Below are 16,609 nucleotides of genomic sequence, written 5' to 3'. Positions count from 1 at the left end.
AACGTGGACAAAACGGCCCACGATTGGATACTTTCAGATATTTACATTTCTGCTCGCTTCTCCAAGAGTGCATATGAGCCCAACACTGGTGCAAAGGAATCATTAACACCGACATGAAAGTCAGTTAATGGTGCCTATGAGGCTCAAACGTACCCGGATCTAGAGAGGGTGCTGTTGCATCTCTCTTAGAGTCACTGTTCTGACCAAGCTGTTCATATACCCACCTCCAATCAGCCACCACATTTGGGGAGGAGTCCACTGTCCCTGCTGTGGAAAGAGATGCAAAACCATTGACTGTCTCCCTGGATGAAGAGGGTGCCTGTTGCACCTCCTGGTGATGGCTAGTTCAGCTGGACTGCCGGCTACTGGGCTGCTCCTTCACTGCCTCCTTCTGCGGAGAAGCTGCAGATGGACGGGAAGCACTGCTCCCTTTCTAAAAACTGTGGTCAGGACAAGGGAAGCTGGATTAATTTTACCGCCATGGCCCTGCGTAAAGCTCAGCGGATTTCAGAAGACGAGGAGTAAAGGCGCTCCTCCGGAAACGAACCGCCCTTTATGGAGACACATGCCAGGGCAGAGTCTTTGCGGTTGGAAAGTTGTAGAACTTTGTCCATTCCAAAGTGTCGTAGGACCGTTTGCAACGGGAGATCTGCAACACTTGGGATCTACCTATGAATCCACTTGGATGGGGATCTAGTTTTCAGAGTTTCACCATTGTCTTTACCCTTAAAAATGCTCATACTGTATTAAGGGAAAGCGTGCATCAAAGCACCTTTGTGGGTAAGGGCATGAGGAGCCCCACAACAGAGGGGAAAGGCTAGCCACAATATACACACCTTAAGGAGGGTACACACAAAAAGTAAACACGGGGAAGGGAAAAAGCACAGGAATGTGGGGGGGGGGGCATCCTCAAAGTTGCTAAGCTGTTATCTGATTCTACAGTTGCAGAGCATACTCTCCTGGATACGATGCAGCTGCTTTTGATGAGAGAGGAGTGGCTACCCATTCTTCCCCTTTCTCGTAGAGATAGAGAGCTAACTTCAAAGGCCTTTCTTTGTCCAATCCTAATTGGCATTATGCAACCATGCCGTATCAGTATGTCAACTATGTGTAAGCCTGTTAAAGTAGTAAACGGGAGTCCTCCTGGGGGCGTTGCCCAGAGGTGTGTGGAGAGGTGTGTGCGGAGGGCTCCGCTGGCAGACATCTCTGTGTGTGACTGACTTCTTCAACTTCTCTCTCTAAAACTAAATGCTTTCTTAATTACTTGTGATCACCTGAACTATCAGCCTTCGCATCCCGCAACCACTGCAGGAATGTGTCCTGGTTTCCAATGTTCAGAAAGCATCCCAGTGGCTTCCAGTCAACCCTCGCCCGTGCAATTTCTCCCTTACCAAAGGAGCCAGGAAAACGGACTGGCTGGAGTCAGGGGCATTGCTCTTCTCGGCTGGAGGCCAGAGCACCAGAGGGAGCAAAGAAGCAGAAGCCAAGAGGGATGAGGACCAAGAGGGAACCCCTGGAAGAGCAGAGGGGACTTGCCGATTACCGCCGGAAGATCCAGAGGAGACCTGGACGTTCCCCCACCTCATTGCCTTCTACTCCTTCCCTGCAGGCTCCTGCACCCACCACAGCTGCTGCTTTGGGGACCTGCAAACCAGTCTTAATGTCACCTAATCAGCAGGTCTGTATCTCATTTATCATATTGTTCACAAGGAATTGACTTGATGATGTGTGCGCACGCATGCATGCACACACAAACACAGAAAATGTATGTATGAACTGGAATGGAACTAGATCCACCAAAATCACAGATATAAATCTCTATTTTTATGAACTTTGTTCCCTATTGGAGTCATTCCTTTTTTTAAAAGCATAATTCATTTGCATATCATACCAGATAGAAATATCATCCACAGTTCAAAACGTTTGTTTTCTTTTTTTGAAATAAGTCTGCAGGGTCCTGATTCTTAGGCATTAATCCCAACTTTGCAATCACGGCCGTTTGCCAAGGATTTCCCCACTTCGTTCAGCTGAAGCAAATAGGCCATATACATTTAACAGGCAGCCTTGTTTAGTGGGTACAATTCCCTTCCTTTTCAAGGGCTCAGGACTTACCCTTTAGACATGTTCAGAAGCACCCTGTGGTGCATTTGCCTTTGGCAAGTGAAGGGAGGGAGGGAGGCCGTAGCCTTTGGAGGAGGGCGACCTCGCAACGCCTTCGAGCACCCAATGGTGGCATAGGCAACCTTGCCTTCTGTGCTTAGAAAAGAAATCCATTCGGGAGCTTTCTCCAGATTACCCAAATGCTACTTTCCCCAATGGGGCCAGATTCTGACGGCCCCCTTGGGACCCAAAGTTTGTGACAATGATGGTTTGACTGGGATTGCTCAACTTTTTCAACTATGGTTCATTTCACTGGGGCATGTGCAGAATAATTTTCCCAGTCCAGATTGGGAAACTGTAGCTAAACCCAGCAGCTCTTGATGGCTCTTCCGAAATATCAACCAGTTCAGAATGTTCGCTGCTAACATTTCTGGGCTCTTGCTCTTGTTCAGATTACTAACAAAGATACAAACAGAAACAGATATATACACTTTGAAATCAGGAGAAATAAGATAAATACAAGTGGTGCCTCGCAATATGATTTTAAGTCATTCCGCAAAAATTGTTGTCTTGTGAAAAATGGTCTTGTGAGGTTCCCTATGCATCGGTCTAAAACAAAGTCTTGCGAAGCATCAGTCTAAAAAAAAAGTCTTACGAACCACAGTCATAGAAAAAACATCTTGCGAGGCACCATAGTGATCGCAAAAACCAATTGCCTTGCGATTTTTCGTCCCATGAGGCAATCGTCTAGTGAGGCACCACTGTATTCTGTCTCGCTGTTCTATAGTCAGTTCCATTCCACAGCAAAAGGAATTTGACTTGAAGTTCCAAATTCTGCAACAGAAAACTATCCCTCAGCAGTATCAGGTCCTGGTGGCCAGGTGGCTCTGTTGGGGGAGCATTGTGACAGGTCCTTGGTTGTCACAGAGCTGCTTCCCAAGTGGCCCTGGGGGATATCATAGGCATCCTTCAGTCTCGAGAGACTATGGTAACATGCTCTGAATCGAGGAGTGTCCTCTCCAGAGCATGAAGCCCAGGTAAGTTAATATGGAGGATCGGCTGTTACCCAAGCAGCAAATCCCCCCTCTCCACGTTGCTGAAATGGTCCAATAGAAAGGCAAGAGCCAATACGACTGGTTCCAGCAACGTCGCAGGAGTTGGCAGAACGACACGAGCTGCCTTCGGGACTCCAGCTCCGGATTTTGCCTCGAGGTTAACTCCTGAAGCCTTTTCCATGAGTGGATATAGCCACAAGGCAGTGGAGGTTTGAAATCGGAGTTTTCCTTCTCCGAGATGGACTGCCTTCCATGGCTGACGAGCCCCACCTACCCGGCCTGCTCTTTAATAGTGTAAAAGTATGATCTGATCCTTAAAACTTTCCTGACTCCCTGGCTTATGCAAATCTAATTGGCTTTCCTATTTACCATATTAAGGCCAGATACAAAGTTTGAGAATTTCACACGCCATTAGGCGCGCGGTCCTGGGACACGCGCGGCCCTGGGGGAAGGGGCCTGAAAAATCCTCATTTCTCTTCATCTTCAGTGTGGAAGAAGTACCCAAAATGTGAGTCTGTTCATTTTTAACCCTCCCCCTATGATCGGGTGGCAGGCTGCAGTTTCATATGGAGGGTATAAGAGGCGCTGTCTTGGGAGAGAGGCGGAGAGCGAGGCACGCTGCCGGCCCTTTTCCCCGAGCGCCTGAGCCGCCAGTGAGCGATGCCTGAGATCGGAGCTCACTCCTGGCCCATCCTCAAAGAGTGCCTCCAAGCTGTCAACAGCAGCTGCCGCCGACTCTTCAAGGGAAGTGGCTCTCTGGCTCTCTTTCTCTCTTGGCACCCCCAGCACCAGCCCGGATAGCAGACGCCTCAGCACCCAGCCGTGCTTCCTCCTCCTCCTCCTCCTCCTCCTCTTCATCCTGCTTCAGCTGCCTTGAGTCTGGAGGCTGCCTGGGTTTGCCTCACAAAGTTTGCTCCTCTGTTGTGGTGGGGGTAGCTGCTGCTGCTGAGTGTGCCTTTTTTGAGAGGGGCCCTCAGAGGAAGGTTGCTGGACCTCCGTGTGTGTGTGTGTGTGTGTGTGTGCGTGTGTGTGCCTGCACACGCACACCCGAGGGGCCCCCCGTTCTGTTTAATTTTGCAGGTACCAATGGGGGCTTTTCTCCTTTGGCAAGGCGAACTCTGTGAGGTTTTTTTTTTTTTTTTTAATGTCATGCCCTCCCCCCCCCCCCCCGCTAGGTGGTCGCTCCCTCCCTTCTCCGCTTCTTTCTCCTGCTGCTGCTACTGTTGGTGGTAGTGAAGAAGGAGCTAGAGGGGGTCGTGGCGATGAGGGCTTGCGCACCTCTCCTCCTCCTCCTCCCCCTCGGAGCCCCAGCCGGGCTAAGGAAACTCCTGGGCGGCTTCCTCAGGCTCTTGCTCTGCTTGGCAGAAAATCTGATCTGGCCCAGCCTCACCCACCTTCTGCCTCCAGCAGCCCTCAGGCAAATTGAGTTTGAGACCCTGGCTCTAACCCACTTAGCGCGGGGCTGCCTCTGGATAGAGTCCAGAAAAGTCAGCAGATCCAAATGTCAGCATCCATCTGGCTGCCTGGGGTTGCTCCCAGGGATCCCATCACCCCTATTATAGCAGCTCCTCTGGCCCCTTAATCCATTTCCAGGCAGCTCTAACTCCAAACCTATAAATCCCGAAAAGGCTTTGATCCGAGCTGCTTCCAAGACCGCCTCTTCCTTGCTGGGCCTGTGACGTCCATTTGGAAGAAGAATAAGACTTCTCAGCTCTTCCAGGATCACATTGGATGCAGCTGTGGGAGAGGGCCTTCTCTGTGGCTGCTGCTTGCAGCCTTTGGAACTCCCTCCCACTTGAGGCCTGGCTGTCCCCCTCTCTGCTGTCCTTCTGCAGGCAGACCAAGACCTTTCTCTTCCAGCAAGCTGAGTGCCCGGCTGCCTAAGTGGAGTTTTTAACCAGTGGGCTTCACTCCTTTGGTCCTTTTTAAGCAGAAAGGTGGAGTACCCCAGATGGCAACGACAGAAATCACTCAGCGGAAACGCCTCCGGCCTCCTCGCGGACCTTCTTGGCTTGCTGGCCTGACGGAGCCCTCATCCCCCTCGTCTCCTCTTCCTTTCCAGGCTTTCAAAGCTGAAAAGCTTGTTCCAGAGAAAGGAACCTTCGGGAGAGGAGGGGGCCAGACGCCACCTCTGTCCTGCCTGGAGGCTGCCCAACCCAACATCAAAATTCCACCTGGAGGAACAGACCGGGGCCCCATCCACCTGAGGCCTCTCCAGTGTTCCCGCTGCAGCTGAGGAGCGCCAGTCTCCAGGTAAGACCCAGGTGGTCACCAGTGGGGGAGCCGAGGGGCTGTGGCCAGCTGGCTCGCCTGTGGTGCTCACTGCAAGTGCTCCATCTCCCCCTCTCTCCCCCTCCTCAGCCTTGCCGAGATCTTCCAGGAGCCCCACCAGGATCTCCCGGGAGCCTCGCCAGTTCCGTCTCCTCCCTGAATGGTGTAGAAGCAGCCAACGGTCCGGCCCAAATCACGGCAAGGTTCCTGAGCTGATGAGGGAGGAAGTCAGAGGTAGTCCTGTCCTAGGAATCCCCCCCTCTAGGTCTCACAGGTCTTGGGGTGTGGAGGGGGGATGCCCTTGGGAGGACGGGGCTTTCTGCTTCCTCAGCCCCATCTGCAGCTGCTGCAAGAAGGCTCTCATCCCGGGAAGGGAGTGCCGGGCCCTGCCCTACAGCCTGGCAGAGCTGCTTTCGGTGGTGGTGGTGAATGACCCAGGAGCCCTCTGGTCCTCTCGGCCACCCCACAGGGTAAGCTGCGGGACTGGCGCTTTGGAGCAGGTCCCTGGTCAGGCCCATGGCTCTTCCGTGACCAAACCTCCACCCCCATCCCCGCAGATCTTGGAAAGGGACTGGAGCTGCTCCTTCAGGGTCTGCGGGGAGAGGAGCCAACAAGCGGCTACCTCTTCCCTCTCTTGGATGTAAGTCCTCAGTGCCTTTGCTCGAACCACGTTTTACATCCCTGATATTCCAGGGAAACCTGGTGTCCCTCATTAGAACCCATTGTTGCGCATCCTCCCCACTGGGATGATGGAGAACCGATCCTGTCCCTCTTCTGTGTGACTCCCTTTCAGGTCTTTGAATAGTGCTCTCCTCTCTCCCCTCCGTTGTCTTTTCCCAAAGCTAATCCTGCCCCGTTCTTTTGTCTTTCTTTAAATGCTGCCTCAAATCGCGCTGCCCTTTTTTCCAGCCCCCTTGCACTGTTGGCTCATCTTCCACAACAATTTCCGCATGGCTGAGCCAAGTATCCCCCGTAACTGAGTGTTTGGAGGTTCTTCCCCAACTAGGTGTAGAACTTTGCATTTCTCCCTCTTAAATTGCATCCTGTTGTTCTCAGCCCTTTGCCTGAGCCCCTCACGAGAGCTGCTTGGTGGGTTACTCTTCTTGTGCGCAAGTCTTCACCTGTCTTCACCTCTCAGCTTGCGTCTCCCTCCTTCTCCGTTCCAATTCGGTTTGCCCTGTGAGGACCCTGCACCAAAAGCCATGTTGTGGAGGAAAGTGTTTGCCAGTGAACGGTTTCTGAGATCTCTCTTCTTCTTCCAGCACATGCAGATTTTGTTTCACTCGCCAAAGGGCACGGAGAAGGCCTGAGCAATGCGAAACACCACTCTGTAGCTCAGGCACGCCATTATCCTGCAGCATTTCCAAGTAAGTCCTCAAGGAAGTGACTACGGGGCTCTGGGAGGACGGGACCGATCCGAGAGCCTTTGTTCAAGGACTGCTGAAAGTCCCAGATGACTGGACAGGGCTCCTCATCGTTTACACCTTCCTCGGGATCGGTGTGTGTGTGTGTGTGTGGGACGGAACACCTGTTACCGGCCCGTTTGGAGGGAGGAGGGGAGGAAGGAACTGGGTCTTCTGTCTCCCTAGGCACAGGGGACCGAGGGCAAGATCTGCCACCAGATTCTGCTAATGTTTGGCCTCTGAGTCCTTTCCACAGAGAGCCACTCCTGCTTCCCTGGCAAAGTCTCCCTTTCAGCCGTAGAGTGGAGGGTGAGGGGAGAGCCCTCTCCTCTGGGCAATCCAGCTGCTCTAATGAGGTCTCTCTCCTCTTCTTCTCCACCCAGATGACATCCTGATCGAAGACCTGGAAGAGTACGGCGAGTAAAACGGTTCTCCTCTTTGGCTGTCATGGCCACCCTTGGATCTGTAAAGCTCTTTCATTGACTGAGTGGAGAAAATGAGGTAGATGGCTGTAATGCCAAACGTACTGATGGAGTGATGTAGCAAAAAACATTTTACAAAAGTATTTTTTTAAAAAAATTATAAAGAAAAATGGCAGTACCCCTGCCACCCAAAACCCACATAGGCACAAATTAAAATTACAGCACCATTCACATCCACAAAACCCAATTGTATTGAATCAATTTTAGAAGCAAGGTATTTGAAAAAGCCTCTGCTAGCCAGTTGGAAAAAAATCTTGTTTTAACATCCATATAAATTGATTTCACCTTTGCGTTGTGTGAATCATAAAACGGAAATCGATTTACATGAGGCTTAAATGCGGTGCTTCTTGTCAGTGTGACCGCAGACCGAGTGTTCATGTTTTGATAGTAATGCTACTATACTAATATAAGCAATATATCATAAAATATATAATAAAAACCCACAACAACCAGTTCTCACACAGTTATTTCAGTTATTTCAGGTGTGGATGTGACTTGGGAATCATTCTCATGGATTCCAAACACCTTCACACGATCATGGACTCTCTGCGTAGGCACTGAGAGATTCCGCTAGGGCTAGGCTGCCACCTAGAGTCTACTCTAGAAAAAATGCAGGGAAACAAGAGGAACAGGCATACCTGGGAACGCGACACCCCCTGCCATAGTTTTCATACAATATTGATATAACTTATGCCCTCACTCTGCTTTTGAAGTTGATATTTATATGATAAGCAATTTTTCCCCTTACCACACCACATAGGAAAAGTAAGACTGAATGATGCCAAGGGGGTATGCAATGACAGATCTAATTTAATCAAAAAATTAGGTCTGTCTTTTGCACATACAGAAAAGTTCTACCTTCTTGGGTGGTCATTAAGGGGTGTGGAGTTTGCCAGGATTTCTACCCAGACTTGCCGTTAGAAATCCACTTCCTGTCTTCCACAGAAAACCAGTGTAGGGCATTTTTAGGAATTATTTTTTAAAAAATAATTGAGAACATCATTTCTTCTCTTCTGGGGGTTTTGCAGGGGGTGGGTGGAGTGTTAAATTGAAAATATCTAATAGGAAGTTGTCCTGTACGCCAGCTTAAAACAATGGGAAGCATCATAGCATTAAATGCCATCTCTAGAACCAAGCAAACCTCAGTTTCAGGAGTGATGAAAAGATACAGAAAAATGCCACTGAGCTATGCAAGCCTAACCTTATGACATATAAATGAAAGGGAGGACACTGAAGGCTTCGGTACAGGACCCAGCCATTTTATTAAGAGCAAATGTTCTCTCTGTATAAGCCTCGAGTCTGCTGCAAACACTCTTTTGTTGCATTTGGGGCATAAGATTATTTCAAGCTCAGGGGAAAATCTATTATTTTGGCTTCCCAATGTACAGGTTTTGCACAGGGCTGAAGGCACGGAGCCATCTCTGTGCAAGTTAACAGAACTGAACAGTTTTTTAAATGTTAAAAATAGTTCAGGAGGTTTTTTTAAAAAAAAGTGCAAAGTAAATGAGCAAATAAACACCCTTATTGAAACATGAGGTTGGGTGAAACGGGAAGGGGCAAGCAGAATTATTTGATGTGCAGCAGCACTTGCAAATGGTATCTTTGTGGGTGGGTATAACTCCCGGGAAATTATTTATTTAATATTTATTTAAAATATTATGATGGGCATAATTGTTTGCTGTTCTAAACAAGACAGGCTGTTTGCTGTTCTAAACAAGACAGACAGAGCTTCAGTTAAGGGCCTTGTGTTTTTTTAATGACAGAAGTTCATGTAACTTTATTAGCTGGTTAACTCAACAAATATAACTGTTGTTCTTTCTCTGCATTTTGCCGCTGCCGCCTCCCCCCCTCGCCCTCCTGGCTCATTCAGAATGAGTGGCAGTCCAAGGCCTTCTTGCCCTGTGAGATGGGAGCAGAGGCATACGAGGTGCATTTTGAGAACTTCACCCGAGCGCCATTTCATCGCTCCATTTTTCCCCCTCTGATCCATCTTGTTTGTCTTCTTTCGGATCCTGTGAGGGTTGTTGTTAATTGTGCCTTTTTCACTGGGGGGGGGGTCTTGCCAAGGCAAGGACAACAGACAGACTAGTTTGCAAAGCTGTTCATTGACATTTTATGTGGCTTACTGCCTCTGTCGGCCAGCTGAAGCTCCCTCTTCACAACCGCCACAGGTGTCAGGTGTTCCGGCTGCCGGCAAAGAGTTTCTTCCTTTTGAAGTTAGCGACAATACGTTTCCGCAAGATATTCTGACTTGGCATTTTGTGCTTTCTACTGAGCAGTCCAACTTTCAGGCACTCCTTGCTGGGCCCAGTTTGTGAAAGTTTTATGGGCAAACTGCCAGTGGTTAACAAGAGGTATTAACTACAGGCCAAACTTTCAGGCCTGCTATACCTGAGCAGGTGAATACAGGTGCACTAAAACTACTACTGAGGTACCCAGTGCAGTACAGTGGACAGAGTGACAGGCTAGGACTCTGGAGATCCGGGTTCAAATCCCCACTCAGCCATGGGAACTCATGGACGGAGAGGTGTTGTACTGACAAAACCATGCCTTAAGCATCTCATATGCCTTGAAAAGCCTGTTAGGATTGGTAGAAGTCAGTACAACTTTACAACACAAAACACACACACAAGGCTGCTATTCATTGTAAGTCAATGTGAAACAGCAGCAATCTAAATGCATGGATTGATTACCAACTGGTGGGTCGAGGATGAACTACCTTGGGTAAAGATTGTGTCCAACTCCCTTCCTTTCATGGTCATTTGCTTCCCTGAGAAAAATGGAAGAACATTTAGCGACTTCTGTGGGAATACTTCTGAAATCTTACTGGAGGAAAGGGAATTATTACTCAACACATTGGTCAAGAAAAGTTTTTTTTTTTAAAGTAGAAAAATGTTGTGGCTGCTTCAGCTATGTAGACTTCCAGTCAGAAAAACAGGATTGTATCCTAACTAAGAACATTATTTGTAAATGTATGTTAAATATTGGAAGGATTTACTATAAAGAAACAATACACATGGTTCTCTCTCACACACATATACAGGGAATGGTAAATCCAAAGGCAAGGAAGGGGTGATACCTCTAGAAAATCACTTAGAAAATCACAAACAAATGCAAGCGTTTTCAGCTCATGTGAGCCTTCATCAGCCTAGGTATCTTGGTCTTGTGAAAATGCATGGGGGAAAGTACAGGGGCATTAGTCACTGAATTAAAAAAAAGTTGCAATACTCACAGTTATGTCGGTACTTTTGTAGTGTATTCCTTTGCTAAAAAGTCTGCAAATCTGTAGCCACTTAACTCCTGAGAAGATATGTGTAGGTTTCCACTCTTAAACTGTGCAAGACTGAAACAACTTTTATTTCAGTATGTAATGTGGCTTTTCCCACCTTTCCATACATAACTATGAGTAAAAGGATTGTGTTGTATGTTTTGTGCTCTCCTCTCTTTTGGGACAATGCTGGAAATGCTTCACATCACCCATGAACCTCTTGCTGATCATGGATAAGGCTAGAAATTCCCATGGAGGAGACTATTAATACATATATTTTCCCCCTCCAACACAATGATGTGTGTGTATGCGCAATGTTTGTGGTTTACACATTTTTCCATATAGCCTATTTGTAAATAAAAACTTTGAAACACTCTCACTAAATCCCTTCAGCCAGCTTGCTCCAGTTTAATACCCCTTTGAGATCCCATTTGTTAAGCAGAGGAAAGATGGACTCAGCCAGTGTTCCTCTAGTAAGCCACAGATCAAAGACAACTGTTTCCTTGACTAGGTATGTCAGAGGTGGCTGTTTTTGTGTGGGCTTTTATAAGGGTACCATCACTGGGGTGAGAATTGATCTGAATGTCTTTAACGGTGAGAGAAATGTGTGTAGAACACTTCTGGGTTAGTTTACTGAGGAAGCCTAGAATTGATGGCATGGATAGACAGAAAAGAGCCGTAAGGGAGATGCCTTTACCACCAGCTACTCAGGAGACTAAAGCAGACGCAAAGAAATAGACGGCAAGGCCTTTCTTATTAACGAGAACAAATGTCCTGTCACAGTGATTCCAACGTATGGCGACCCTTCCTCTTTTCTTCCCACATCAGGGACATCCAGAGTATTCTGAGGTGAGCCTCCCTCTATTTACCAGACCTCTTTAGCTTCAGCATTGATAGCTTCGTTGTGTGACTTAGGACCATTCCATGGGGCTCTTTTTCTACAGTTGTGCTAGCTAAAATGATTGCAGTAATAGGACCTATTCCTTTAACTAGCCCAGATACAGAAAAATAATCCCAGTAATTGACTTGATGACATATCATCATCATCATCATCATCATCATCACTATACTAACTATAGAGTTAGTCAGGTACATCCCAATCCAGATTTTCCTAATAAATTTCACAAGAGAAACAATCCTATTTATTTGTGCTATCAGAGCCAAGTGAGGCTTTGGAGATGCTGAACTGCTGTCTGGACTTGGTGTTGGCCCAGATGAAGGCCAATAAACTGAAGCTGAGTCCTGACATGACAAAGGCATAATGGTTTTGGTGGTTCCTTGGTCTGGAAGTTGGTGGAAGGGGCTGCACTTGCCACGAAGGAGCAGATGCTCCCTGATCAAGTATAGTTCTTATAAATCCGTGTGGCTTTAGATGGTTTGCCAGCTTTGGCTCTTCCTCAACAAGCACAGTCTAGCCACATGTGAGCAATGCTGTGGGCATTTCTAAGTTGCATAAGTTTCGGTGCTGCTGTTACAAGTGATTTGGAAGTTTTAACTAATATATATTTAGAACTAACAATTCATATTAGTTCTACAGGAATTATCTGGCAGCTATCAAACTCAAATCAAGGTACTTGTGCTTCACATTAAAGCCCTAAAACCAACCTCCTGGCATTAAGATAATTAGGGAATGTCTTTTTTCTGTATTCTTCATAAGAGAAATTAATTATGCATTAATCAAGTAGGTTTGGCATGCCCTCCCGATAGAGGTACGTGTTACATCAACATTATATTGATGTTGGTATCAGCTTAAAATTGCATTTGCCCTTATGTTTAAAATTATTGGGTTTTAATACTGGTTTAATATTTAATCCTCTAGGTAAAGGTAAAGGTTCCCCTTGACATTTAATCCAGTCTTGTCCGACTCTAGGGCATGGTGTTCATCCCCGTTTCCAAGCCATAGAGCCAGAGTTTGTCCGAAGACAATTTCCGTGGTCACGTGGCCAGTGTGACTAGACACAGAACGCCGTTACCTTCCCACCATGGTGGTACCTATTTATCTACTCACATTTTTACATGCTTTCATACTGCTAGGTTGGCAGGAGCTGGGACAAGCAAGGGAGCTCACTCCATTGGGTGGATTCAATCTTAAGACTGCTGGTCTTCTGACCTTGCAGCACAGAGGCTTCTGCAGTTTAACCCACAGCACCACCACGTCCCATTTAATCCTCTACTTGTTATTAAAGTTGTTTAATGTTTGATTGTACTTTAAACCTTAAATTTCTATGTTGTTCTTCTCCAACATCCATATTTTTGGATGAAGACATAGTTTATACATTCTTAAAATAGAGCATTCTTAAACAGTATAGTGGGGGTTATAAAGAAGAACACCCTGTGGGGTTGTGCCCCGTGCCCCCTTCTGTGCCTTTCTTTGGGGACTCAGAATCTACTGCCTCAGGTGAATCCATGTTGTGGCCACCTCAAGAGTTACAGCAAGCATGAAAGAGGTAACTCAGACATGGCTCTGTGTGCTGCTTGTGGCATTCACTGTCTTAGCCACAATGCATGTCTTTCTGTTTTCTCACCTGGAAATCAAAGCTGTGCCACCCTCCACTATGTAGAGGGGTACAAGTGGCAAGGAAGGCGTGGGTGGCGGAGAGATGAAATCTCAGCTCTGTCTCGAGGCCCTGTGGATTTCCTCTGTGTTACCTATACCTGGGATTCATAGAAAGAGACCAACAAGGTCTAGGTGAGAAACCACAACAACCCCTCCCTTTTTTTCCTTCAAAGGGAAGAAATCACTGAAATTTAACATTGCTCTGTGATCTGTTTACTTGAACCAAGCTCCGGAGCAATTTTCCAGCATCGGGTCCCAGAGCTGTAAGCAGCCATATTCAAAATGTCTGGGTTTTTTATCTACTGCCGTACTGCCTGGGAAATAATCAAGACCCATTCACTCCACACAGTGGTGCCACATGGAAGATTCATGGTCTCCACATAAGGTATGAGAAATTGTGCCCTTTTGTATGCAAAGGTATCAGAAATCAGTTTACAAGCCATCCTCAAAAAAAAACCAAAAAAAAAAACAGCTGTTTGCTTTGTAGGGGAAAACTCCCACTGGTACACATCCCCGCTTCAGGGTGGCTGGCTGGAGGAAGATGGTTGACAGGGCCGCGGTAGTGGAAGGCGAAGGCTAAACTCTCTCACACACCCCACCCCTAGAGTTGGTGTGGTTCTGAACTTCCTTGGGACTCCGTGCTCCACTCTTTTTGGGGGGGCTTCAGGAACCATCAAGAGAGGCAACTGAGTTCATGAAAAGCCTTCTGATTTAACATGTTGCATTCAGGTCTCTCAGTGTCATCAAGCTTCAAAACGCCAAGAAATAAAGCCAGGCATGACCTCTGAGGGCTCAGATGAAGCCTGGACTATGTCACATTGTGCAGCCCACATACCCACTGCTTGAGATGAAAGGTAAAGAATTTTCTTTAAACATTTCAAATGTAAAAAAATGGCTAAAGTGGAGGACCATGGGTGAGGTAAAGCATGGGCCAAATGGCCCTGTTGCCCCCTGGTGGAACCAGTTCCCAGCCAGCTGAGTCAGTTAGGTAACATGGATATGGTGTGGTGCCTTCTGCTGTGGCCAGTTCCACTTTCGCCACTATCTCAGGGCTGGATGGCTGCCCGTGGCAGATGCCCGTTTCATGCTCCTGATTTGACAATCGAATAGAGAAATGGTGCTGTCACGTAAATGTAACTATATTATGCCTTACAAGTACCGAGTGGAAGTCAATACAATTCACATAGAACAACCCCAATGGAAGGGTGTTGGGAACGTTTTTTACTCACTTATTTTCATTTATACAGTATGCTATTTTTCTCTCTGTAGAGTGCACAACACAAACAATACATATAAAAATATAATAAAATGGCAAGCCTTCAGAGGCCAGCAACAGCTATTCCACTACTTATGTGGCATGCATTTTTATATGTTAATGTTTATGTTGTTGCTCCATTTTACTGCATGTTATCATTTATATGGGATATTTTATTGTTATGTATTTCTTTCACATTGTGTACCATTCTGGGTCTCTATGGAGAGATGAATGGCATATAAATGAAAATGGTAGGTAGGTAGGTAGGTAGGTAGGTAGGTAGGTAGGTAGGTAGGTAGGTAGGTAGGTAGGTAGGTAGGTAGGTAGGTTTTAAAATAATCTCAGGATACCACCCATAATCCTCTCAACCACTAAAAGAAAAACGCTGAGGGGGAGAGCTGAGTGGTGAAGTGTTGTTTGGGAGGGAAGGGTGAACGCATCTCATACATTACATCATTCAAGCATTTTTGCCCCTTTTAGCTTTAAAGTTGCTTCTGGGCCAAGCAAACAGGAGGAAAGGGGTCAGAGATACCATATAGTTTATGAGTGTTCCTGCATGGATGAGGTGTGAATAACTGATGGCAACTCTCATTCATCCCAGCAACAGCAGCAGAAGAAATAACAAATTTGTTGGAGCAGAATTAATACTACAGCTTCTATTTTCTTCCAAATATCATTGTTCCCCAGCTGTTCAGTTGCACGATTCCTTCTTCGCCTGCATTTTTGTTCCTATTTCCCTGGTAGCCTGCCACACTCACTCCCTTTCTATTCCTTCCTTCCCTCCTCACATAAGGTTCATTGGATAGGCAAAAGATATTCATGCTAAGCATACCCAGGCCAATGATGACCTTCCATAGCCAAAATGAGCCAAGCTCCCAACCCACAGTTCTAATAAAGCTTCAGAGATGTTATACTACTACTGGGACAAAATCCATATTAGTTTCCCCTGTTCCGACCCAACAAACCTTTGCAAAAAGACACTGCACCAGGAGTCAAGGGTGGGGAACCTTCCAAACCCCTGAAGATCTCTATTCTTTAATTCCTACAAATGACAATTTTCTCATCCTTCCAACCTCTACATTAGAAAAAGGCACCCACCTTTGCTACACAAGTCATTTATAGGGAAGATCACAGGTTAAGGTAATTGTTTCCCCCTGCCTTTTATAAAAGCATTCAGCCAACCACACAGAAGCTCCCGATTCAAAATCCTTCTCCATATTATAACTTCTTAAGTAATTCTAAAAACTGCAAAAATATTCTCCAGAAAAAAATTAAGCTACAAATAATACATAGCATTTCTACCAAATCTAATTAGATTACTAAGGGAGGTATTCACATAACATTTACTGCCTCTGATGGCTACAAGAACAAACATATATTTCTAGACCAAGGAACTGGTAAACACTGAACAGACTTTTACTTCTGAATTTAAAAAATTACAGAAAGCCAAACCTATCTAAAAAGAAACCAAACAACCAACACTACAAACCTCTCTAGACTAAATGGCTCATTTGACTTTGAAGACATCCAGATCCTGTCAGTTGAATCTCAGAGCCTGTTAATAGCTTTTTGTAGTTTCCTTAAAGAAAGCTGAACTGCATAATTCAACAGGCAGATGATTTAACACTGTCAGGTTCTTAACAGCCCCTTCAACTCTCTTTAAAAGAACCTCAGCTACAGGTTCTGAAGAAATAGCACTGGCTGCCAATACGCTTACAATCCAAATTCAAAGTATTCATGACAACGTACAAAGCCCTAATTGGCTTGGGACTCTCCCTAAAAACACCTAAAGGAAGCCACAGACTGGAGTTTAAAAGAGTTGAGCAGGGCAGTCAAGGACATGACATTTTGGAGATTGATTATTCATAGGGTTGCTGTATGTTGGGGGTGACTTGACAACACCTGGAAATTTACTCATCATGGCAACTGGATTCTTTCTGGTTAGGTTGAAATGTTTCGCTACTCATCCAGGTAGCTTCTTCAGTCTGAGGAGAGTTGGTAGAAGATCCCTGACATATCCTCCATGTTGGTTTCACTTCCCCCTGGTCTGAATAGGCTCATCAGAGGGACAAAGGACTGGGGGTGAGGGATAATCCCACTTTTGCAGTCCTTCTCCACCCCTTGTCATGGGTTGTTAGCAGTAGTTAACATTGGTCTTTCTGGTGTGTGTGGTCCTGATCTTTCTGGGGACAGATGAAAGGGCGGCATGATAAATGGG

General features: G+C 46.4%; 1 long non-coding RNA gene across 1 annotated transcript; it reads left to right on the top strand.

Moving 5' to 3' along the window:
- The first annotated feature begins 5,229 nt into the window (after positions 1 to 5,229).
- Positions 5,230 to 10,942, top strand: LOC140704762 (uncharacterized). The gene is made up of 4 exons (XR_012084178.2): positions 5,230 to 5,408; positions 5,517 to 5,660; positions 6,689 to 6,793; positions 7,213 to 10,942. It is a non-coding gene; the product is annotated as an uncharacterized LOC140704762 (long non-coding RNA).
- Positions 10,943 to 16,609: the final 5,667 nt, after the last annotated feature.

The sequence above is a fragment of the Pogona vitticeps genome, chromosome 2, assembly GCF_051106095.1.
Source record: "Pogona vitticeps strain Pit_001003342236 chromosome 2, PviZW2.1, whole genome shotgun sequence".
Lineage (NCBI taxonomy): Eukaryota > Metazoa > Chordata > Lepidosauria > Squamata > Agamidae > Pogona > Pogona vitticeps.
The sequence above is the reverse complement of the archived record's forward strand: the minus strand, read 5'-3'. Positions and strand labels throughout refer to the sequence as shown.